Source organism: Alligator sinensis, unplaced genomic scaffold (assembly GCF_000455745.1).
Source record: "Alligator sinensis unplaced genomic scaffold, ASM45574v1 scaffold7_1, whole genome shotgun sequence".
Lineage (NCBI taxonomy): Eukaryota > Metazoa > Chordata > Crocodylia > Alligatoridae > Alligator > Alligator sinensis.
In genome coordinates, this window is record NW_005841843.1 from 4,535,827 (window position 1) to 4,561,081 (window position 25,255).

General features: G+C 41.6%; 1 protein-coding gene across 1 annotated transcript in view; it reads left to right on the top strand.

The window, feature by feature from the left end:
• LOC102385477 (teneurin-2) overlaps positions 1 to 25,255 on the top strand; it is an 818,212-nt gene that overhangs the window by 418,424 nt on the left and 374,533 nt on the right. The gene's annotated exons all lie outside the window — the stretch shown is intronic.

Consider the following 25,255-nt stretch of genomic DNA (forward strand, 5'->3'; position numbering starts at 1 on the left):
GATGTGAAAAACTAACAAGGTAAAGTACTTTCTTACACACTGGGTATGTCTATATGAGACACTTTACTCGAGATTACTGCAAATTACTGCACAGTAAGCGTTACCATCTACACGTGTAGATGCTTACTGTACAGTAATTTGCTCTAATCATGAGTAAATTCTGCTACCTGTAAATACAAATAGCAAATTTACTTGTAACTAGTTTCTGCACAGCATGGCATGTGTAGATGGCCAGTTTGGAGCAAACTTGCTCCTGGTCAGCCAGGCAGCAGTCTGGCGGGGAAGGGGAGATTGCTCCCTGCCCCCAGGAGCTGCTGGGCAGGCTGCACCACTGGAGCCCAGGTGGGGACAATGTCCCCCTGCCCCAGCAGCAGGGAGTTGTCAGCCCTGACTCCCCAATTGCAGAACAGGGACTAGGAGTTTGTTCCTAGCCCCAGCTCCATGACTGAAGAATGGGAGCTGGAAACAGGCTGGGAGATTGCTCCCAACTCCTGTTCTGTGATCACAGAGCAGGGACTGGGACCTCCCTACACAGGGAGAGTTCCCCACCCAGCCTAGAGTTGGGTGGGATCTGCCTCTGCATGGGACAGTTCCTAGCTAGCCCCGGGCTGCACATGCAAAGCCCAGGGCTGTTCCCTGCAAAGCCCAGGGCTGGCTGGGAACTGTCTCATTCAGGGGCAGGTCCCAGCCCTTTGCCCTGATCAGGCAATCGAGGTGCAGGGCTTGGAAAAAGTTGTGCAGGAGGAGGCAGGTCCCAGCTCCCTGGCTCACAGGACAGATAGCAGTGAGCCCCCAGCTGGGCAGAACCTGCCCACCCTTGCCGCTCTTTCTAAGCCCCTGCCCCCAGTAGGAGAACTGAGGCTAGGATCTCCCTGCTGCTGGGGCAGGGGGACATAGTTCCTGCCTGGGCTCTAGTGGTGGAGCCTGCCCTGGCAGCAGGCAATTCCTAGGGGAAGCGTGCAATTTCTCAGCCCCTGCCAGGAGACAGCAGTCTCCTGGTTCTATGCTCCCTGCTAGCCCCTGGGCAAGCATCTAGGTGAAGCCCAGAGCACCCCGCAGCTGTTGCAGGGGCCAGTGCAGAGCTGGAGGGGTTGGGAGCAGACTGCTGCCCGGAGCAGCAAATTGCTTCCTCATCCCCGGACATGTACACACCTACCTGGGGTGGGTTTATTCTAGAGTAATTTACTCTAGAGTAAACCCATCCCACAGCATTTGCATGTGTAGATTCACCCATTGTGTAACTTAACTTGTGGAATTCATTGTCACAGGAGGTAGTGAAGGCAGATAGCATAGACAGCTTCAAAAAGAGATTGGATGAATTTATGGATGATGGATCTCTTTATGTTTTTTTAACAGAATGGTTGGAGATGTTTCTCCTGGTATCTTTAAACCAATAATTGTGGGTGTCAGGGATGGTATTGAATAGGAAAAAGATCACTCAAGTAGTACTTGGTTCAATGCTCTCCCTTTATAGCATCCACCCCTGCCACTGTGAGAGACAGGATACTGGACTAGATGAACCAGTGGTTTGACCCAGTATGGCATTTTTATGTTCTTAATAGAATTGTAAAGTCATGCATGAATGCTAACTATATTCCTATGGGAAGTTAAAGCTACATACGAAAAGGAATGAAACTCTTCTAGAAATTTAGGATGAAAATCTATATTAAAGGGATTGTGAGGCAACATCCATATGTAGTCACATTCTGTTTGCTAATATCTGCACAGTATAAATTCCCACCCAAAAACTTTAGAAAAATGAATCAAGTAACCATCTCCCACAGAAAGAAAAACATACATTGTTGTACATAAGTTTTATTAACAGCTCACAATTAGGTGTTTTTATGATACTTTTAAGATAGTGAATTATGAACGATTCAAAATACCCTCCAGCTTAATCGAGAACCATTATGTCTGGTAATTGCCAATGATTTCTGCAAACAGTCATTTTTCTCTGGCCTATTAACATAATTTGAATTTTTAATTACACTTCATAGTTGTCTGCTGGAGTTAACAAACAAGCCCATTTGCTGAAGTGTTTAAAAACAAAACCCCAAATGGACTGGATAGTGATGATGATGTATTATTATTAAAAGATCTTCTCAGAGTACTTTAGTATGTCAGTTTTTGATGGGGTCATGACTTTTATTACTAAAAACATTGGATTTTCCACTTTTCATTTCAATAAGTATACATAATTATGCAACTCCTTGAAGTTTTGGTTGGTTATTTTCTATTTTTCTTCTTTTTTTGTTTAGTCCTTGGTACTATTTTGAAATAATCACTAGTTCTATTAGAGAGAAGGAATCAGTATTCTAATCCTGTACATTTAAAAAGTTTTTACTACTAGTAATATATAATTACTTTACACCTTGGGGCGGGTGGGGGGTAGTGAACGATGACTCTATACTTAGATTATACTCTATTTGGACATGGGGCACTAAGGCTAGGGGCAGAAATTGCACATAGACCGGTATAAATTATTAGAACCTGGTCTAAACCTGTAAGAGAAGAGAAGTTCAGTGCATGTAGACCAGTTTTAAAATGGCAGAATCTGGTTTAAGGTAGACCTGGATGGATGTCATACCAGAATGAATCACTTTAGGTTGGACCAGCCCATCAAATTTCAGTTCTAGATCCCTTCCTGATACAAGTTATGTTGCAGTCTCTCTGTATCCCAGGATTCTTTGCAGCTCCCCACTAACCCATTCACAGTGCAGTCAAGCTAGCCTCTGCCCCACCCGCTCTGCTGTAGCTGAGCTGTCACAGAGATGAGGCAGCAAAGCCTTTGCTCCCCAGCCCAGCAGGCAGGGTCATGCAGGGTCAGAAATGGGGGGGAAATGGACCCCAGCCTCCCTCAGCCAGGGTCTGCACAGGGGGGGGAGGGGAGGCCCCACAGTGGGGCAGCTTTGCCAGGCTGCCATAACCCCAGCCCTGACCCCTTGCCAGCTCCCTGCCTCTCAGACATGGGGTTGGATGGGAAGAATGGACCCCCGGTTTCCCCCAGCCAGGGTCTGTGCAGCAGGTGGGGAGGAAGCCCCTACAGCATTGCTTCAGGCTGCAAATGCCCCAGCTCTGCTCCCTTGGCAAGCCTCTACCTCTTAACTGTGGGGCTGAGACAGGGGGCTTGCAAAGCGGTGGGGCTGGGCTGCAGGGGGAAAAGCCCCTGCTGTGCAGACTCTGGCTGGTTAGGCTAGAGCAGGTTGGTCCACCCCCCCTCTTCCCACCTCCCCATGGTTGTGGGGCAGGGGACTGGCAAGGGGGCAGGGCTGGGGCAATCACAGCCTGGCAGAGCTGCGAGGTATGTGAGAGCAGCCCCAGCCTCCTGCCTTGACCAGCGGAAGAATGAACCTGAGTTCTGCTCATTAACAGTCCTTTGTACGCGGCTTAGAGAAACCTGTTCGGATTGGTTTGATTCTGCCTTGGGCTTTTTTACTGTCTGTACTTAGCGTAAAATTCCTTCTATAATATGCTTTGGGTTTTTTACTGACCAGGCAGAAAAACTCCCAGAGAATTGTTTTAGAAGTAGTTGTTATTTTGCCTTCTGTCTTTTTTTTTTTTTTACTTTGCTAAATGAGCTCTTGTCCATATGGTATCATATTAGTATCTAGGGTCAAAGAGGCCAATTTTTCTTTGATATGTTATTGCAGAAGCTAGGCCCTGAATGCAGCAAACTTCACATGCACATCACTCTTTTCCATAACTTCCCACCTTGTTAAGGCTTTATGTGATTTAAACCCCAAACAAAGCAGTGTTTTCTTTAGTATATAGCTTCTGCGTGCACATTTACTTTTCTACATTAAAAACGTAAAGTAGGCTGAGCAGCATGAGGTGGCTGAGGTCATATGGTCTCATTGCAATCTGCCTAATTTAAAAAGTCACCATTTTTAAGCACCAATGTTAAGTCTCAGTATCAAATCCTAGCCTTGTTGAAGACAATGGTAACATTGTCATTGGATTTTATATGAAAATATATATATTTCTGTTTTCATTGAGCATCACCTTTGCATGCTGGGTAGGCAAAAGAGTTTTTGCTCTACTGTATACAGAAAAGTCAAGATAACCTCTAGGGCTTAATCCTGAAATCCTATTCTGGCTTGAGTAGTGCATGTTTGTGTATGGGTGTTGTGTGCATGAATGAAAACGTGTATATTCATATATATAATTAATATATGTAATAGAATTAATTTTGATATGTAATACACAGAGGTTCTTTTCCTAGTCTCCAGACATGTTTGCTGTCAATTAAAAGTGCAATTACACTAGAAGCAAAAAACAATCCACTCAACTCTACTTGTATACATGACAAGCTGCCTCAAAATCACTAGCTTCTACTCATGCATGTGGGTAGAGATTTGCAGATACAGGTTCTGAAATCGTAGATGTAAACCAGATGACAAGATATTTTCTCTAGGCCAGTTTTTACTATTAAAAATAAACAATCATACTGATGTATATTAGCTGGGAAGTAGGAAAACAGCTGTGGCTTGAAAAATCAGTTCTGGTTTACAAATTGGAAATGCTGTCAAAGTCTCCATAATATTCAAAATGAAATCTCAAAGCCCTAGTCAAGTATATTCAGAACAGTGTTGTGGCTGTGGTTTTACAGTTATTGACTATAGGCAACACATCTTAATGGTGAGCTTGAAAATGTCAGCACTGTTCATATAAATGCTTTTAAACTTGTTCATGCTTCTGGATAACTTCTCAGAAGTTAAGCAGGGGATCATACTACTGCTCTATACTGTTTCATACAGTGAACATGTTACTGTTTTATACAGTTTTGTACTTATAAGCAAGATATATTACACAAACAGCAACAGTTAGCTATCTTTAATGACCCATGTTTTATCCTTTCAGACTGAAACTCACTGTCTTACTACTGTTCTTTTTATCCCCAGCACATGTTCATATACAGTATACCAATTGTCATTTAAAACTGAAAGAAACCACAGTGACAGAGAATTTGTGAGCCATTCCTATTTCTGTCACTATTTCATATACAGATTGCTTCTAACCAATTTCTATTCCTTTAGCATTTAGACCAAAATCCTTCAAGTAATCTTCTCAGTTAGTCTCTGGGGCTTTAGAGAGACAGGGAAGTACAAGTCTCTTAACAGTGGCTAAAATTATAGGTTGAGACTCACATTAAGGAACTGGCTTTAAACAATCTATCCAAACAATGAGAGAAAGAGAAACATACAGAACCTTTTAGCTTATTACAGGGCTGGTAAAATATGGGCACGTCTACATGTGCACATTTACTGAACAGTAACCTAAATTACTACACAGTAACCAACAATTACTGCGCAGCATGGGTGCATGTCTACATGTGCACACCCACACTGTGCAGTAACTATGGCAATGTGCGCCAACTTGGGCATAAATTTGATACCTGCATGATGCATCATGCAACTAATTTATGCCTGATTAATTACTGTGCAGCAACACTATGTCTGTGGACTGACCTGGAACTAACTTTAGTCCCAAGTCAGTCCACACGCAGTGTTACTGCACTTTAACAGCTGCATGTGTAGACACTGCAGTGCCTAAAAAAAGTGCTTACTGAGCAGTAAGTTACTGCACAGTAAATGCACATGTAGACATGCCCTATGTGATTGATGTTTAATAGAACTGTGTTATTTTTGTTTTCGAGAATTAACATAATAACTATTCCTTTTTATCCATGTGTCAGGTGATATGTCAGCCTGAGTGTTTGCCTCCTGTATTCCCAGTACATTCCTGTATATTGTATTCAGTCTATGTAGAAACCAGATAAGGAGTTATGGGAAGACCACCCCTCCCCCTACAAAAAAGAAAATCTTCCTTTGTGCTAAACCAATTGTTTATTCAGCACATTCAACTATCAGATAATTTCACCTGTGATTTATTGTTTTCCTCTGAAATTCTCCCTTCTCCCTTGTATATTTATAATTAAAAAGAATGCGTAATGGTAGATTTGTGTGACTGTCATTATACGTTTTGTTAGCAATGAAAAGAAAAGAATCTTCACTATGAGAAAAGAAAAACTATTACTTGTTTATAAGCAGCTACTGCTTCTTTTATTTACCATATTTTTCTTTGTATTGAAGAAGACAATTACAGTAATCACCAGGTGCCAATTTAGGAACCAGATCTGAACTTTGCATAAACTGTGTGTGTCAAGATGGAAAATTTTGGCCACCACATGTATGCAGTAGCCAACCACAAAGGAACTAAACATTTGGAATTGAATGTTCCCAGTGAATGTTCCCAGTGTTTGGTGGTTGAAATGTGGGGCTTTGGTTGGGAGTGTCCAGCTATGTAAAATGAAATAAGTGTAACATTTCTTAAAACTTTAGTGTCCTACTTTCTTCTCTGACAAATCGGGTTCTTCTTGTTTTGGCATTGGAGTTGTATGAAGTATAGAGAAGAAAATCAATGATTGTCTGAATTATCTGTTGTCTTTGTTAGCTGATGCTAGGAATGAGGAATTGTCATACCAGCTGTATGATAGTTTTTGTTTTTTTTTTTAATTCAGTATGGTAAAAAGTAGGGTTATTTAAACAAAAAGTGGCTTTATTATAGTTAAGTAAATAAGTCCAACAGACCAGCAATACTGTTGATTGTCTCACAGACAATAATTTTCTGTTATTTGCATCTAGTTGATAAGTTTTAAAAACAGAATCCACTACAAAGCAAAGCAAATATGTTTGTCAGCCTGCTTAATAATCAATAGTCATATCTAGCTGAAACTTTGACTTGAAAACAAACATCAATTAGAGGCAAGATTTAAAATACCATATACAGTAGAACACTAGTTATTTGTATCCAGTTAATTCGCAGCATGCTTGATCTACAGTAGGTTACCCAACTAAGAAAAAGCTGCTCAGTTGTTTGCTATGTCTTTTACTTCTCAGGCTACTGCTTCTCTGAACAGCTTGAGCTCATCAGTGATCTGGGGCAGCTGACTGGAGAAGCAGCATCCTTTGAAGCAAAAGCCGCAGTAAGCAACTGGAACAATTCAGTGGTCCTGCATGGCTGTTTGCTGTAGCTCTCCGAACCCTTGGCTATTCTGCAAGTCTTTGCCCTTGCAGGGGGTAGAAATGTAACCCTCCAAAATATCTGGTTTCTACCAGATTTTCACATAAGGGACCTGATTCATACTTACAATATGGGTCTTAGATATCACTTTAGTAGCATAAAGGAGGAGCTTTAAATTGCTCCCCTCCTCCTACCCTAAATTTATCCTTCTCCTATTGGATAACCTATGGAATTGCTTTGTTTATGGTTTGGGATTAGAATTTAATGTGAAATGTTATCTATAATCTCTCCCACCAGGGCCCATGTATTGCTCTTTTTATCCAAAAAAGACTGGAGTGTAACCCTTCCTAGATTATCTCTGATGACAGAAGAATCACTGCAAAGTAATCTACAACCCCCAGAATACAACTCTGTCAAATGCCTTTATTTTGTATATACTCTGCAGGCAATATTTGATGCCATTGCAGATTTTTTGCATGTGTGTCAGGCTTTTTTATAGTATGTATAATTTATAGAAAAAGCGTTAGGTCTTACACACACACATGCAAGCAACTAAGCAGAGTTTTCATTGCCAGGTAATTGTAAAAAAAGTATGAAATAGAGGCAATTACACAACACTTACATAGGATGTCCTTTTTAATAAAATTATGTTTTTCAGCATTTACACTAGCTGTAAATTGGCAGCCGGGAAAGGAATCAATAGTAATTTTCATCTTTCTGCAGATATTTATTTTACTTTCCAAAATGCATAAACTATTTCAATTTTTCTTATGTCTAATAACCTTACCCATTTTTAATAAAAGAAGAGGAAAATATTATAGATAAGAGCATCAGCATCTAAGAGAGCGTCTGCTTTTTATTTCTTTATAATAGCATATAGTTACAGAAGTTTCCATTGTATTTTGATTTTCAGTGTCTTTCTTATGAAGATGTTACTCAGAGCTACAGTTTGACCCACATTTTCTTTTGTTGTCATATTTATTGACTGTTGAATTAATAAATAATGACATTAAATTGTTGACACTGATTGTTGATGTGTCAATTAATATTGCTGCTGCACATAATGGCTCTGCTGCTTTACAACAAAGCTCACACTGAAGTCAGTGAGATCTAAAAATGTGCCTGAAGTTAATCCTGTGCTTAAGTGTTCTCCCATTTTCCTGAATTGAAGTCTTACACCCAAACCTACAAACATTTGCGTTTTTAACTTCATTATCAAAATGTAGTTCCAGCGACTTCTGCGGCTAATCACAGTAGTATAGTTACACAGGTACATAGTGGTACAGTTACAGTTTACAAAATCAGCACCTATTTTGCAGGATTGAGTGAAAGTGAGTGAGAAGGTGATTAATTGCCAAAGTTTGAGTCTAAAAAAATTCCTGAATTTTTTTTAAAGGCACAGTTCACAAAGAGAAAGCATAAGCAATGCACCTGAAGCAGGTGGTCCAAACTGCATTCAATTCCAAATGAAGTCAACACACAGATTAGAGCACCTTGTAAATTTGGAACCTATGTCCAAATTCAAAAACCCACTGAAGACAACAGCAAAACTCCCATTAATTTCAACAGGCCAGGATTACCTTCCACATGTTTAGATAAACAATCAATTAAATCAAATTTAAATCACTGTTCAGAAGACCCGGTGTTTACATAACCAAAGAATTTAATAATGAATTCAAGATTATGACATCAAGTGAAATAGAGAGACTCAGAGTGAAGGCTGACACTGTCCTTTGTGCATGGCAGAGGCACAAAGCTCCTCATTCTAGATGTCTGTCGTCTTTGGTAGCCTACTTGAGTTATGGCACTTGAAATGCATTGTTTCATTTTATTCACACTTTATATAATACTTCAGAAAGATACTGGGTTACTAAGTCATACAGAAATAGAAATTTACAGGAATTGATTGTAAGACATTAGAAGTATATTTCTAGTTCTTTTGAGAATTTTCTACAGCCAGACTCTAGGAACCCCTACAGTCAGACTTTAGGAGAATTGTGGGATGCTAGACTTTCCCAGCTAAACCTTCTTCTTCCCTTGATTTGTCTTTTTTTCTTTTAACCCCCCTCCAATTCATCTTGAAATACCCCTAGGGTTTGGGACTGGTTTAGGAGTGGCATAGAGGAACTGTACTTGAGATGCCTGCCTTCCAACTACAGCAGAGTTGGGGCAGAGTCCTGGAGAACAGTAATGAAGCCTTTGCCTTCAAGGCTAAGTACAGACAGTCAACAAGCCTGATTCTGAATCGATTCAACCTTCACAGGTTAGTTTAAGCTGAGTAGATTGAACCAATGAGCATTCATTTTATATTCCGGAAATGCAGCCACATGCCTGCAGTGGCTCAGGCCAGAACCCAAGGGGTGCTAGAGCATACCTCCCTGCTCCACTAGATTAGACAGCTTGGGCCAAGGCTAGTCTGCCCACACTGTGAGGTGAAGGGGTTTGCAGGGGAGGGACAAAGTATCAAGGGAACCTGGAGGACTATGAGTTAACTTGAATCTGGAGGGGATCTGGGACACAAGTTCAGTAAATTAATTTAACCTAAATCAGTTAAGTCTGATACTACATCCATGCACATTTATCTTAAACCAGTCTTGGCCATTTTGAAAGTGCTTTATGTGCAGTGAACTTGTCTTCTGTTAGAGATTTGAACTAGTTTCCAATCACTTTTATTGGTTTCTGTATAATTACTGTCCCTAGTCCAAGTGAAAAAATGCTTTCATATCATAGCTTGCACTTTTTTTGGAAAACTTGGATTAACTATGGACAACTCCAGGATCATGGTAAGGGGGTGTACCGTACCCCTTTTGTGAATATGGTAAAGAGAGTCGGTTGCATATGTCATATAGCCAAAGGGGTGCGGCTGTACCCCGCTCACCCTGATCCCATATGCCAGTGAGCTCAGAACTTTCTGAGCTTACCACTTGGTCAGTGCAGAGGCTTGCTGGAGCCCTTGATCTGGCACAGCTCTGAAACCCAGGGCATGAAAAAATCCACTGTTTGCCCCCTCTCCCTCATACCTTTGTCCCCATTCTAAATTCAGTATCAGGGGAAAAAGAGGGGACAAGTGGCAAAAGTGCTTAGCCCCTGCTTTCATGCAGCTCCAGAGCACAGATCCAGAGCCAGAGGACACTACTACTTGTCTTCCTTCCCCTCTTTGCCTCTGCTGCTGAATTCAGCAAGGGGGAGCAGGAGAAAGGTGGGAAAGTGTGAACAGCAGCAATGCTCACTCTCTGGGCTCCAGAGCTGAGCCAAAGCACCCGATGCTGACTAGCTGACAGAAGCCGTACTGAATGGAGGGTATGACTGAGCCTCTCTATCCCTCCCAGATCTGCCCCTGGGCTTAATAGATTCAAAGATATAGTTATAAATGTATGTATTTGCTGTTGATTAATGTAGTATGTGGTTCAGTACACAGACTACACTACATTATGCACTGAAAAGTGGAGATGTCTTCTGTAATATCCATATGAGGGTGTGGTGGGATGGGAATGCAGTGGCTTTTTTTGGATAGGATTGGAATGGAGATGTTTATGTATTTATTTTCAGCCAAAAACATTTCTAGTGTGTGTAGTCAATTCCCATTGTTTTCTTTGTGCTCCACAGTAATATTATCAGAAAACTCTCTCCCGAACCTGGGCATATTGCTTCTACTTAGAATCCCAATGGAAAACTAACATTTTAAACAGTTACTTTGAGTTAACAGGTACAAACAGTTGAAGCCTGACCAGTTCTCTTCTGCCCAACTGTAAATTAGGGGGTGAAAAAACAAACAATCCTGTACTTTCAGGCAGCCTTTTTGTTGTTAGACACCTCTATCAACTGGTAGAATTTTTGACAGTGAAAATATGTAGTTACACTCAACCCAGCTTCACTGAGTGTTTTTTCCCCTTAAGCCTTTGCATTGGTTTAGTTATGACATAACTTGAGCACGGCATTTTTTGAGGAACAGAAAAAGTAGTATATATGTAAATGTAAAAAGATACAGCTCATTTTGCCTTTGAAATTGTTGGTGTGAAAAGAGCTCAACAGTGTTTTATTTAAACAAGTTCTGCTTCAACCTTGATTGACTTGCAGTAAATTGCCTGGTACAAGAGGCAAAAGGAAGTGGATAGAAAAATGGCAATCAGCACCAAATGTTTCACATATTGATTGACAAGCACCAGAGATGTGCTAGAGTAAGATAAATTGGCCAACAGGGCCCATCTTGACAGCTTCTGAGATGGGAAAATTGTTCCTGTTAATTTGCTGCTGGGACCTTGTCATTTATGGGGATACACATTTGAGTGTCTTCTAATTGTGTAAACAAACTTTGGATTCATATGTAGCATATTTCAACCTCAGTTTTTTTAGTATTTTTGTCTGTACTTTAAGCAATATTGATAAATGGTTTCTGATTGGGAAAAACAAGAAAATACCATTCATTTAAAGAAATAGTTTACTCTGAAATACAATACATAATGCTATTGTTATTATAGATTCAACCTTAGGGCCCATTTGATTTCAGTAGGGGTTTTGCCTGTGTGAGAAGTACAAAACAAGACCCCAAATCTAGTTCACAGGGTAGTCACTTGCATCTAGATTTTTACTACTTCATCCCAGCAAATTTAATAATAACACTAATGAAAAGATATCTTCCCTTTTTAACATACCTCATTTTGTACTTGCAAATGCCTTTTAATAGGTTTTTTTTTAGTTCTGCAGGGTAAAACTCCCTTTTTTAGAGAAACCTTTTCATCTCTGCACTTTCTTTTCATTAAAAGAACATTTTATCTTTTTAATTTCCTGTACTGCTTTTCCAATGTTCCCATTAATTATAGTGGCACCCACTAGTGCCGAGATAGTTAATGGTCTGACAGCTTTGCATTGGAATCTTCCATTTAGAATAGTTTTTTTGGTCTATGAAATTTGATACAAAGTGAAACTTGGAATAAATAGTCTCAACACAGGAGTGAACATTTATTTAGGTTCTGTTTAATTCAGCATATCCCAGGATTAATGTTTATAGTATGCTCAAAGAGAGTGTCTCTGTTTTTAACCTTTATCTATCAAACTCAAAAACAATTTTTAAAAGTCTGAAATATTACAGGCCCCAATATTGAGGACTGGACCACATTTTATTTATTTTGTATTTTAATTGGTCATTTGATTAATAGATTCATAGATGTAGGATCAGAGGGGACCTGAGCAGATCATCAAGTCCGACCCCTGCCCTGGGCAGGAATGAATACTGGGCTCATGACCCCCACTAAGTTAAGCTCATATGACCCCAGTTAGGTAGTTATCAAGCCTCCTTTTAAAGACCCCTAAAGTTGGAGCCAGCGCCACTTCCCTTGGAAGCTGTTTCCAGATCCTGGCACTGCCTACCTCCCTCCAGGTCGAATATGACACATCCACCACCACCCTCTGGGTGCAGCCCCCTAGCCAATTTGCAACCCATCTGACTGTGTAGGCATCAATGCTACAGTCACCTAGCTTTTTAATGAAAATGGGGTGGGAGACGGTGTCAGAGGCCTTCCTGGAGTCCAGAAAGACTACATCCACTGCGATACCTGCGTCCATTGTTTTTGTGACCTGATTGTAGAAGGCTGTCAGGTTGGTCTGACAGGACCTGCTCTTAATGAACCCATGCTGGTTACCCTTGAGCATCCTTCCCCCTGCTGGTCCCTCCCAGATATGCTCCTGGATATTTCTTTCAAAAAGCTTCCCCAAGACCCTAGTAAGACTAGCAAGCCTATAGTTGCCTGGGTCCTCCCTCCTCCCTTTTTTGAAAAAGGGGACCACATTGGCCTTCTTCTAGTCTTCTGGCACCTGGCCAGAGCACCACAAGTGCTCATAAAGCCGTGCTGGGGCCCTGTGATGACCCCTGCCAATTCCCTCAGCACCCTAGGGTGGAGAGCATTTGGACCTGCTGATTTGAACACGTCCAGCCCCTCCAGAAGTTCCCTAACTCGGTCCTCCCTTACCCTAGGCCTGGTGGAGTCACTCCTGAGTTCGTTCTGAATCCCGGTGGGGGAGAAGTCCTAGTCCCTGCTCAGAAAAATGGAGGCAAAGAATTTGTTAAAAAGGTCTACTTTTTCATCTGGTGCAACCAGTAGATTGCCAAGCATAGCCTGCAGGGGCCCCACATTGCATGGTGCCTTCTTTGTACTCCCTATGTCTTTAAAAAAGGACTTATTGTTGTCCTTGATCCTTGTTGCTCGCCCTAGTTCCATCTCTTCCTTAGCCTTCCTAACAGCCTCCCTACAGACTTTTGCTATGGAGGTGTAATCCTCCTTGGTGATAACCCCCCACCCCCAGTTCCACTGGATGTACACCTCCTTTTTGGCTTTCAGATATTCCTGAATGCCTTTGGTGAGCCAAGGGGGCTTTTGAGCACTCTTGCCCCCTTTGACCAATGTTGGGACTGTCACCCCTTGGGATCAGAGGATTGTCTCCTTAAGGAGCGACCACTCATCTTGGACACCTAGTTCCCCTGTTCTCTGGGACCACAATGCCTCTCCTACCAATCTCCTCAGCTTGCTGAAGTCGGCCCTCCTGAAGTCAAGGGTTACTGCCTTGCTGCAGGCCCTTGACACCCTGCTCTGGATGGTGAATTTCAGTAGGCGATGATCGCTATCGCCTGGGTGGCCGAGGACCTGGAGTTCCCTCACCAGGTCGTCACCTATGGCCAGGACCAGGTCTAGCAGGGCATTCTCCCTGGTGGGACTGTGCACCTCCTGGGTTAGGTGGAAGTTTTGTATCCCAGCAAGGAGTGGTCAGAACTGGCTGACTGCTCTTCCCAGCAAATGTTCGGGTAGTTTAGATCACCCATGATGACCACATCCCTTGACATGACTGCCTCCATGAGCTGACCTGAGAATTTCCTGGTCCAGCTCTTCCCCCTGGTTGGGTGGTCTGTAGTAGACACCCACTGTTAAGTCCGTTTCCCTGCAACCCCCTTGTATTCTGACCCATAGCACTTCAGCCTACCCCTCCTCTGTCCCCATCCTGTTAGTTGAGGATTTCATAGACATTAGGGCTGGAAGGGACCTCGGAAGATCATCGAGTCCAGCCCCCTGCCCATAGGGCAGGAAGTCAGCTGGGGTCATAGGATCCCAGCAAGATGTGCATCCAGTTTGCTCTTGAAGGTGTTCAATGTAGGTGCTTGAACCACCTCCGATGGCAGGCTGTTCCAGACCTTGGGGGCTCGGACAGTAAAGAAATTCTTCCTTATGTCCAGCCTGAAACGGTCTTGTAGTAGTTTATGACCGTTCGACCTAGTCGTCATCCCTTGGGACGCTCTGGTGAACAAACGTTCCCCCAGATACTGGTGGTCACCCCTGATAAACTTATAGGTGGTCATCAGATCACCCCTGAGCCTGTGCTTTTCCAGGCTAAAGAGCCCCATGGCTCTCAGCCTGTCAGGATGTGTAATGCTCTTTGATGTAGAGCGCCACACCCCTACCTTTCCTCCCTATTCTGTCTCACCTGTATAGTCTGTAGCCCCTAATATTTACCACCCAGTCGTGGGTTGAATCTCCCCAGGTTTCAGTGAGCCCCACTATGTCTGGGTTTGTACTAGCTATCCAGAGGGCAAGTTCCTCCTGCTTATTTCCCATACTTTGAGCATTAGGAGGCATTTAAGGCCTCCTGTCAGTGCATGCACCCCACCCCATGATTCCTAGAACTATCTGGACCCTTGTCACTTACCTGGGTACCTCTTGTGCTTGTCACCTATCTTGGCTGGGAGGTGTCCTCATGTCCTCCTGTGGCCCCATCCCCTGGCAAAGCTAGTTTAAAGCATGCCGTACAAGATCAGCCAACCTGGAAGAGAAGACACGCTTGCCTTTAGGGGAGAGGTGAAGCTCCTCCCACCCAAGCATGCCCCCTGCACGAAAATGCAGGTCGTTGTCCAGGAACCCGAGGCCTGCATGGTGGCACCAACTCCAAAGCCTCTGGTTGACCTCATTGATGCACGCCTCATGACGCTGTCCATGCCTACTTACCGGGAGAATAGAGGAGAATACCACCTGTGCCCCCTTCTCTTTAAGCTTGGCCCCCAAGGCCTTGTAGTCCTTTATGATGCGGTCTAGGTTGCCCCTGGCCACGTCATTTGTTCCCACGAGGATTAGAACCATGGGGTACTGGTCCAAGGGTCAAATGAAGGCCACGGTCCTCTCTGTGACACCCTGAATCCAAACCCCAGGCAGGTAGCAGGGTAGCAGACCTCCCGTGCCATGAGGTCAGGTCGGCAGGAATTAGAGTATATATTTGCTTCAATCCCATTGTGTGGGATAATGCTTGTGTGTCCTGTCCCAGAAGCAGCACAAAGAGGGAATGGTATATTCAGCTCTTATGGCAGACATAGAACCCTATTTTTTAAGATGTTTAGATGCCTGAAGATACACACACAGACTGAATTCCAAATATACAAAAGTATTTTGGTACATTACTTCTAATTAGTCATTCCTATCAATTTTAATGGGGATTCGGTTTCTAATAGTTTGTGGTCCTGGGCCTAGCAGATTGTTCAAGAGAGAGCTGCATAGGCACTTTTAAAAATCTAGGTGGGCTCCTATTTATACTATGGGGTATCTAAATGCCTATATAATCTGACCACAGAAATGCAAAATCAAGTCAGCAGAGGACCTGTGTCATTAGAAACATGAGTGTGTAGGAGCCTATAAGGAATATAGGGTGAAACCTGGAAGGACTGAAAACAATGGCAAAACTCAAATCTGCTTAAATGCATCCAGGATTTCCTCCGTGTCTTCCTGCTAAATTGTGAAAGTATTAATTCTTTGCTTTCAGACAATATATAAGGGCCAGATTCTATTCCACCAACTACACATTTAGGTTGATTCAGGTGCTGCAATGTGAGTGTATTCTTCCCTGCTTGAGTCCCTGAACAATGCTTAATGACAGCATGCTCTTTGTAGCGTGCTGTCATTTTAGCCTTAAGACTAACATAAAAGGTAGAGGAGGTACTGAGGAGCACTACCTTTTGCCTTAACTTGAGAAGGTAGTCAGGTGGTGGGTTGGTGCTGGTGGACTACCTGTGCTTGTGGTTTTCAGCACTCAGGTAGGTGCCAGACATATTGCACGGCAGAGTAAATTTAAAGGCAGGCTATAACTAGGATGTATAGGGTCAGACTAGACTGCAGCCTAGGAGGCAAATTTAGGGGTTTTCATTGTAGATGGTCTGCAGGTGTGTGATTGAGGACATTCTGAAGATCAATCTTAACTTGCACTGTAGACATACCCAAGGAGTTAATGCCAGTTCAGTAATGCATTAGTTGTAAACTTCAAATTAGTTCCATCTGTGACTTTGACAGAGTTTGCTAAATAATTACAACTCTGAGTTTTCTCGTGTTCGTTCAAGAGGTGCAATCTTTCTCACCTACTGCTGACTCCAAGGGCATGAATCACTAATTGTTGCACTGAACCCAAGAGATAGCTTTTTCTTTACCACAGATGTAATAAAGAGAAGAGAGTATATCCCGTGGAAGTTGTCATTCCCCAACTTGAAAATTATGTTGACCTAAGTAAGTCAAAGTTTAATGTATGAATGTTTTAGCAATAATTGGTATTCATATGAAACAGGGTAAGAGAGAACAGGAGAGATTGTTGTAGTAGAAACCAGTTTACCTTTTACATGTAGTCCCTGCTACAATGTGGGTTGAAAATTAACTGATACTCATGTAATGTGCTTTTACTGGAGCTGATATTACAAGATACCTGGTAACTAGATATCTGAGGGTTAAATATAATCTATTCATTAGGAGAATTTTCTGGCATGAAAATTCAACAGTACGTTAGCTGATGCAACTTGACAAATAGACAAATTAGGTTTCTTTCCGAAATCACACAAAGGCTGAAATTCAGTCTAGTATGAGGGAACATATAATTTTCTAGGGTCAGTATCTCCTGAAGAAAGTTCTGATTTTAGGACTTTGTTTTTTTCCATGGCAGTAGTAGAATGAACTCAGAGACAATGGCTTTTATAATTTAATTATAATGATTAGCTTGGTAAAACCTTATTTTATGGCAGTTATATTAATGCTAGCTTGCTTGAACTGCATACAAGTAGATTTGTCTACTTCCTCTTATTCTGATGTGACTGGCTAAATCAGAGATACAGTAAACATACAGAATAAATTTCGACTTTAGCCAATGATGGGAAAAAGCAGTGGAACAAATTATTGTTTTCCAGCTATGAAGAGATCATTAAGCATATGCCAAGTAATCAGCTTGCAACTGTAATAGGTTCATGGAGGAAAAGAGTTTTCTCATCTTATTCAGTGATGTTTTTCCCAAGACAGCAACAGCTTTTATAAATGAAAGTTATATCTTCTCATTATAGAATCTAATCTCCCCAAAAGGCATTCAACAGCTGCAAAATCCTAGCATCTTTTAGTTGTAAATTGTTTTTATTATTTATCTTCATTTAACTAAAAAATGAAGGGCTATCAGATGATTTAACAAGACAAGAATATAGTAACTTTAGTTTTTGACGGTAACAAATTATTTCCTCACAGGTTGATCTATTTTGGATCTGTTTTTAGTATAAGACTATCGTTTCTTTAATGTTCAAGTAGTTTTATTATATAGATGGATCATGCAGGAAAACATGTTTTAACATTTCGCGACTAAAAAAAAATAAATAGATGATTTATTTCCAATTTGTAAGTCAGTGACTCTCAACCATGATGCTGTAGCACCCTAGGTGCCTTGAGGTCCTTTCAAGGGTGATATTGGGTGTCATGCAATGTCAACATTGTTAGGTGTGCAAATGTGATTCACAAGATAAACCCAGATGTTAAGAGTTACCATCATTCACTATCCTTTAATAGGTGGTCACACCAACACAGAGAGGTTGCCTCAGCTTGCACAAGCCTGCAGAATGAGTTAATGTTAGAGAAGGGAACATACTTAAAAGGGTTTACCAATTTTTACTCCTTAATCTCAGCCATATCTACTGGCTTTTTCTCTCCACCTATCAAAAATCTGAAGTCTGAAACAAAGGCTTTCCTCTCAATATTTCCCATTTTTCTACTTCTAGGGGGAGGGGATGTGCTTATTCTGAATATATTTTAACTATTTAATTTCTAATTATTTACTTCATAGAGTTTTGCTTTGCCCTTAAAAATGAAAATCTTCTTGATCAGACAGTTCACAGGTTTTCCTTATGTTTCAGCCAAGGACTGATTTGAATTATAAAACCAATGCTGAACAAGTTGAACTGTTTTCATTGTGTTCAGTAACAACATCTTAACTTTTCTTTTACCCATATCCATGAAACTTTAAATTATGACCCCATTTTAGTTTCAGGCTAGAGGTCCTAGAAACTTAGATATAGATTCATCGAAGTTAGAGGCTGGGCAGGACCTCAGACATCATCAGGTCCAGCCCCCCACTCAAGGTAGGAAAGTCGATAACCCTAGCAAGGTACTGCATCCAGTTGTCTTTTGAAGATTCTCAAGGAAGGTGATTGTACCACCTCTGGGGGGAGTCTATTCCAGACTCTGGACACACGAACTGTAAAGAATTTTTTTCCTAATGTCTAATCTGAAACGATCCTCTATCAGTTTATGACCTTTATTCCTAGTCTTCCCCTGGGGTGCCTTGGTGAACAGATGTTCTCCAACCCCTGATAGACTTCTCTTTTTGTTTTCTGGAGATCAATGATCTCTTTATTGAGCCGGGGGAGAGAGGGGGGCTGGGGACGTCTCCCAACCCTTTTGATACCTTTTTTTATGAACAGGAATGGACCTCCTTTGTGCTCCAAGGATCGTATCCTTGAGGAATGACCACTCTTTTTGGACTCCCTTACCTATCAGATTGGTGGGTGAGGCCCTGAGAGACCACAATCTCTTAAGCAGGTAGAAGTCAAGCTTAAATTAATATGCAGGCTTACAACACAATTGGTTGCTGAAAACCCTGTCTTAAGTTGAACTGTTGCAACTTGGAACCGATTTTCCCATAGGAAACAAAGTTATAAATAGGGGATTTGTTCCTGAACCAAGGCCTGATACCCTATTTTCACCAAAAATAACCCAGAATTTTGTACTCAAGCAATTATAGATGAGTAATATAGCTGCATTAATGTATTTATATTGTAAATAGCAATCACGTTGATTTGAAAGGATTTCTTTGAGGTGACTTTGGGCTTTTTCAAGGGCTCTTGGTTGGACTTTTTGAAGGGTTCTTGGCTGGAGTCTTCTCATGAGTCTTCGTTGCAGGTTTTTCTGGAGTCTTGTCTGCTTTCTTAAAGAAAGTGTCCAAGGAAGTTTGGACAGATGTTCTCCAGGGAGATGGGTGACACAGAAAACTTGTTTGATGGCATGGCAAGGTATCAGATCAAGCATTGTAAAGTTGAAACTGATGTCCGAAAATTGAAACGGTGTCGATTAATAAACGTTGTAAGTGCGAAAAGTTGTAACTCGAAACATTGTAAGTCAAGGACTGCCTGTAAATTAATCTTTGGCCTTAAGAAAGTGTGGCTTGATTCTTGTAAATCAGAATGATCTATTTTTATTAAGATCTCCACAAAAATCCACAACAGCGCATACAGTACAGTATATAAACTGAGCAAATGTCATATCTATACAAGTATGATAATTATATCTAGGATCCTGCTTTACTAAATAATTTTATACCTATTATGCTAATATCAGCAAATTTTAGAACCTGCCAAAAATCTGTTTTACATTAAATCGTATGACTTCTTTCTACTTTTCTTTCCACAGAAGTAGATGTTTCTAAATGGAAGTAAATGGGGGATGATGATCTCCTACTGTACATACTAGAACTACGTTACTACACAAGTAATCCTATTGATTTTAGTTGGTTCATGCAAAGAGAAAGAGAGCGCTTGGCTTGAGTGAGGCTAGCAGAATTTGGCCTTGTTTACATGATCTATGTCTTTGCATTTCCAGTTCAGAAAAACAAAGTTACTTACAAAAGTCATAATTTCATCTGTACCACAATGCAAGTTGCCTCACCTAGGCAGGTCTTGCCTGTTTTCTTCTTGTATAGTACTTTATGATTTGTATTATCTTGACGTCATTCTTACTATCATAATCATTAGTGCTATCTGTGTATTACAAATGCTGAAAAAAGGTAATCCCCAAAGATACATTGTTTTGTCAATCAGGAAATTGGTCAATTTATTTGGTCTGTTAATGATGGTTTGTTAACAATGAGGGCTATAATGACCATAGTAAATTGTTATTGTAAAAAATTTATTTTCTTTAATTTTCTCCAATTCTCTGTTTTTGGCCACTGTGTTTGTATCAGATTTGTTCCTTACCTCATATACCTATGTTCTGACTAAAACTATCTAGCATGATCTTGTGACTTTCTCAACACTATTTCCCATCCTCCACCCTGAATAGTTTTTTGGGTATAAGCAGGAATCTACTAATATCAGTAGATAAGTTGGTAGAGGAATAGCTACAACATCAGGCAGATCTCTTTTATAAAGACCTTGTTTCTCCCTTTCCTTTTGTGTTCACAATTGTTACAATTAAAACATTACTCTTAGTTTGACTTTGTCATGATATGGCCTCCCCGGAGATGGCCGTGATGCCCCTAGGCCCCGTGACCTTGCCGGCTCCACCCTATGGGTACGTACTAACCTCGCCTGCCATGTCTTGCTGGTTTAGATCATGAATTGGGAGGCTGCCCTCGACTTGCTGCTTGGTTACAGTCCTGACAGACTCCTCTAAAACCTGTGGGTTGTTGGACTCCTTACAATACCCCCAAGCCTTATGGGCTAGATGCGTGGCTCCAAAACCTTCCCTTTACCACACCCCATGCCTTGCAGGTGGTAATTAAACATTGTCCCTTTTTATGAGGCCTCCATCTAACTTGGCCTCCTGTTCTCACTAGGTCCTAGGCCCTTGTTGCTGCTCCCTCTGGCGTTGGGGCTCTCCACAGCCCTGTCTGCGCACCCTCACTGGAGCTGGGGCTCTCCGCAATAGTGTGCCCCAGTGTGGCCCCCTTCTTCCCAATGGCCTCATACCAGTCCACCAGATTACACACAACAACCAAAATATAAGCCCCTGGGCTATAACATAATATAAACAGTGCAGGGTGCACTCTGTCTGTTTAAAAGAGGCAAACTTCTCCCCAGGCATTAAGTACCTCAGAGTCCAGGGTACCTGATGAGCTCTTGGAGCCCCATTAGTCCTGTAAGCAGCATATCAGGTGGCCACAGCATCTCTGGGCAGTTCTTCTCTGCAAGAGCTCCTTCCCCTGGCAGCTGCCAGAGAATTAACCTCTGATGGCCTCAGCCCTGAGGCTTATATGTGCCCAGGGCCCTGACTCCTTCTGGTCACCTGACCAGGTGCAGGTGCAGGCTAATTCCCTCATTAGCCTGCTGCCACAGCAATTTGCACCTGTGGGGATTCTACCTTTCTCCTAGGGCCCTCTCTCTAGGCAGTTTCTGCCCTTAAAGGAGCAGGCACACCTTAGTGTCCTGCAACAGCCTTTTTTGAGTCAGTTGTAGAAACATTTTGAGTGCCTTTTCTTTCTTATACCTCTAAACTGCCTTGACCTTAAAGCACAATTTACTTCTGCCCTTTCTCTTATTTTGTAAATTGTTCATAGTATTAAAATTTTATCATGAAATTTAGGTGATAAGGAATGTCAGGATCCTAAAGAAATTAATCTCACATCATCATATTATATTCGCTACCTTATTTTCTTCTATATGTTGATTTGGGCCTTCATCTGGTCTTGGCAGGTTGAAAAGTATATGACAAAGAGGGCTTAATTGAGTTCTCTTTAGAGGTAAATTACTGCTGCTACTGACAAACCAAAAGATTCACTGTCAAGCAATATGTCTCACCTTTACTCCTGGGAGCTGAAAGTAGGTATTATTTTAGCTCTGGGAGCAAATGACAGATTAGGATTTGAACCCTCAAAATCCCATAGGAGAGCACTATTCCCTATGTCAAAACTGGACACATTTTAGTGCATTTAAATGACAAAAGCTATTTTGGCTATAAAAAATGTTGCTGATGTTACTAAACTAGAAAGCAGGCTGTTTTTCTTTTGTTGGCTAACCATTGTAATTTCATCAGCCATGACTGAGACTATTTATATTCTTAGTACCCGGTGGGACAGTGCATATTTAATATATTAAATCCTATGACCCCAGCTGACTTCCTGCCCTTTGGGTGGGGGGCTGGACTTGATGATCTTCCAAGGTCCTTTCCAGCCCTGATGTCTATGAAATCTATGAAATCTAAATCGGACTCTTCTTGAGAGTGCCCAGCCTGAAAGAAATGAAACATAGAGAAGTCATGCTTTGCAGAAGAATTTTAAACACAGTTTATTTTTGCTAAACAGTTATTTGGGGAAAGAATGGGAGAGAGTCTGCTGAATGTGCTATTTATCAGGAAACTTTCACATTCATCTGCTGCCTGCATAATATATATTGCTGTGCACCGCGAAACATGCATCTTATGTTATCTAATTGTTTCCTGACACATTTAGCAACATTTCACACTCTTTAAAGTGACATTAACGTTGCTGACAGTGTAGGTGCTTCAATTAGGCTGGCTTTGAAATGAAGCCAGAATGCATTGCTTGTCCCCTAACCATGCTTATAGGAAAGGAGTGTATTATTTATGAAAATAGGGGCCTTGCCAATGTTGTCTTGTTGAATTCTATTATTTTTTTGGCACTGTATTTATTTTCTGAGGAAAGAATAGGATATACTCCCCCTTCACTGTCCAAGCCACCTCTTGTTACAGATCAACATTGTCTAGCAGAGACTGCTACGCACACTGCCCTCCATTTGACTACTTGACATGTAGATATCTCTCTATATTATTACTTGATACATTTGATTAATACAGCAGTTACTGTTAAACCACTGCCATGAACTATTTGACTATTGTCATTAACGTTGCCATTAACTATTTCTGTTACAACAGCATCATACGTGATTGCATAATATTAGGAATGTCTGTATTATTGCAGAGATGCATATTATGTTCAGTCAATAAACACCAGCATTTAATGGCCAGTACAGTATTGAGCTGTCTGCCTTGGGATGGTGTCAGTTGATAAAATACCTCATCTTTCCTCTATAAACCCATTTTACTCTCCCATGAACTACTTTTTGGGTCCATGGCTATGATGCTGTGTCTTCTCTAACTGATCATTTAACCAACACTTACACGCAAAATTTTCCTTTCTTCTGTATCCTGAGAATTCTGACCCCTATACAAGGAAATAAAATGAGATATATTCTTAGTTCATGGGAGCAGACCTTCACAACAAATGGATAACTGGATTCAGTAACTTACTCATGTTTGTACAGTGTGTAAATTATGTGGACCATTCATGTTTATTCTACATATGGAAAGTGAGTGAAAAATGTCATGCCAAATATATTCAAATTAGAAACATCATAATCTTTTGATTCTGAATGTTTCTAGTTATTATAAAGCTCTACCAAAGCCTGATTCCTGTGTCTAGCACTTATATATTAATACATGTTGTCTTCTTGAATGGATTCTTTTGAGAAAAGACATGCAGATCCACTTAATAAAGTCTCAGTATGTTATGCTAAAGCCACGTTGTGGATATAGCACAAAACACTGTAGACAGTTTGTTAACCTCATCAGTGAGATTATTTTAATGGAAAGAGCCCAAGAAGCAGTAAAACAGTAGCAAATTTGAAAAAAAAAAGGGTTGGGGGGGAACTGGGGCAGCTAAGTCTACTTTTGATGATTTTGGCTAAGGACAGAAATTACACATAAACCAGTTTAAGTGATCAGGAACTGGTTTAAACTTGTAACAGAACAGAAGTCCAGTACACATTAACCAGTTTCACAATGGCTGAAAATTGTTTAAGATAAATCTGGTTAAATGTAGCATCAGACTTAACTAATTGAGGTCAAACTGGTTTATGAACCTTCTGTGCCAGACCTCTTCCTGGTTCAAGTTAAATCAGAGTCCCCCAGCATACCATCATGCTTTTCATCCCTGGGCTGGGCTATGCTATCTGCTCCAGAGAGCAGCACTGGCCCCACCTCTCTGCTCCCTAGCTGGAGCAGTGAGGGCTTGCTCACTGGCCTCACTGCCCCCCCCCCCCCCGCCAAGGCAAACCCTGGCTGGGGTCTGGGGCCAGGGATGGGGGTGGGCAGGGGGGTTACTCACCTTCCCAGAGTATGGAGCTGTCCTGCCCTGTTAAAACTTAGTTCTGGCTGTGACTGTGAACTACAAATCCCAGAGGCAGTAAGAGGAAGTGATGAGCAACCTTGTGGAGTCCTGCTACTCTGATTCTGGACTGCAAATCCCAGAGACCTCAGGTGCAGCAGGAAGAGTAAGTGAGCACACCTCCCAGGCTGTTTATAATTTTCAGTTTATAGTTCTCCAGAGAAAGAACTATTCTTGTTCAAGCTTTTATGAATTCAATGCTACTATCTACCCCCAAGCAGAGCATGGGCTGGCACCTAGCCATACTCCCTCTGCTCCAGCAGGGAGCGGGTAAAAGACTTGGAGTGGCTGGCAGGTGTGCTCTAGCACCCCCCAGCTTCTGGCTTGAGCCACTGCAGGCATGTGGCTGCATTTCCTGAATCAAAAGTGAATGTGTGGTTGTTTTGTTATTGGTTCAAACTCTGCAGCTTAGACTAACCTGCAAAGACTGAATCAATTCAGCCTCGGATTCTTTGACTGTCTGTACTTAGACTTCATGAATACAGTCTTTCAAAAAATAGTGTTTTTTATTGTTGTTTTTTTGTTTTTTTTAACAAACTGACAACTCATAACAGACAGGCTGGACAAGGCTGAGCTCTTAAATGATTTCTTTGCATCTATGTTCCTAGACACAGATACAAACGCACCTCCCAATGAGACTTTAGTCAGGTATGAGAGAGATACTAACCCACCAATGATCAGCACTGACCTAGTGAAGGAGCACTTGGAGGGGTTGGACCACAGTGTCACACCCAATTCTTATAAATAAACTAAGTAGCTATGATGTAGAATTTTTCAGTCAGGTGGGTGGAAAACTGGGGAAGTGGGCAGATCAGAATAGGATGCAATTTAACACAGATAAGTGCAAAGTGCTGCACCTGGGGAGAAAGAATCACCAATACACCTGCAGACTGGGAAGTACCATTCTAAGTAGCACAGCAGTGGAAAGGGATCTTTGAGTCATAGCTGATGCAAAAATGAACATGAGTCACCAATGTGATGAGGTAATAAGTAAGGCTAACCGCACTCTTTC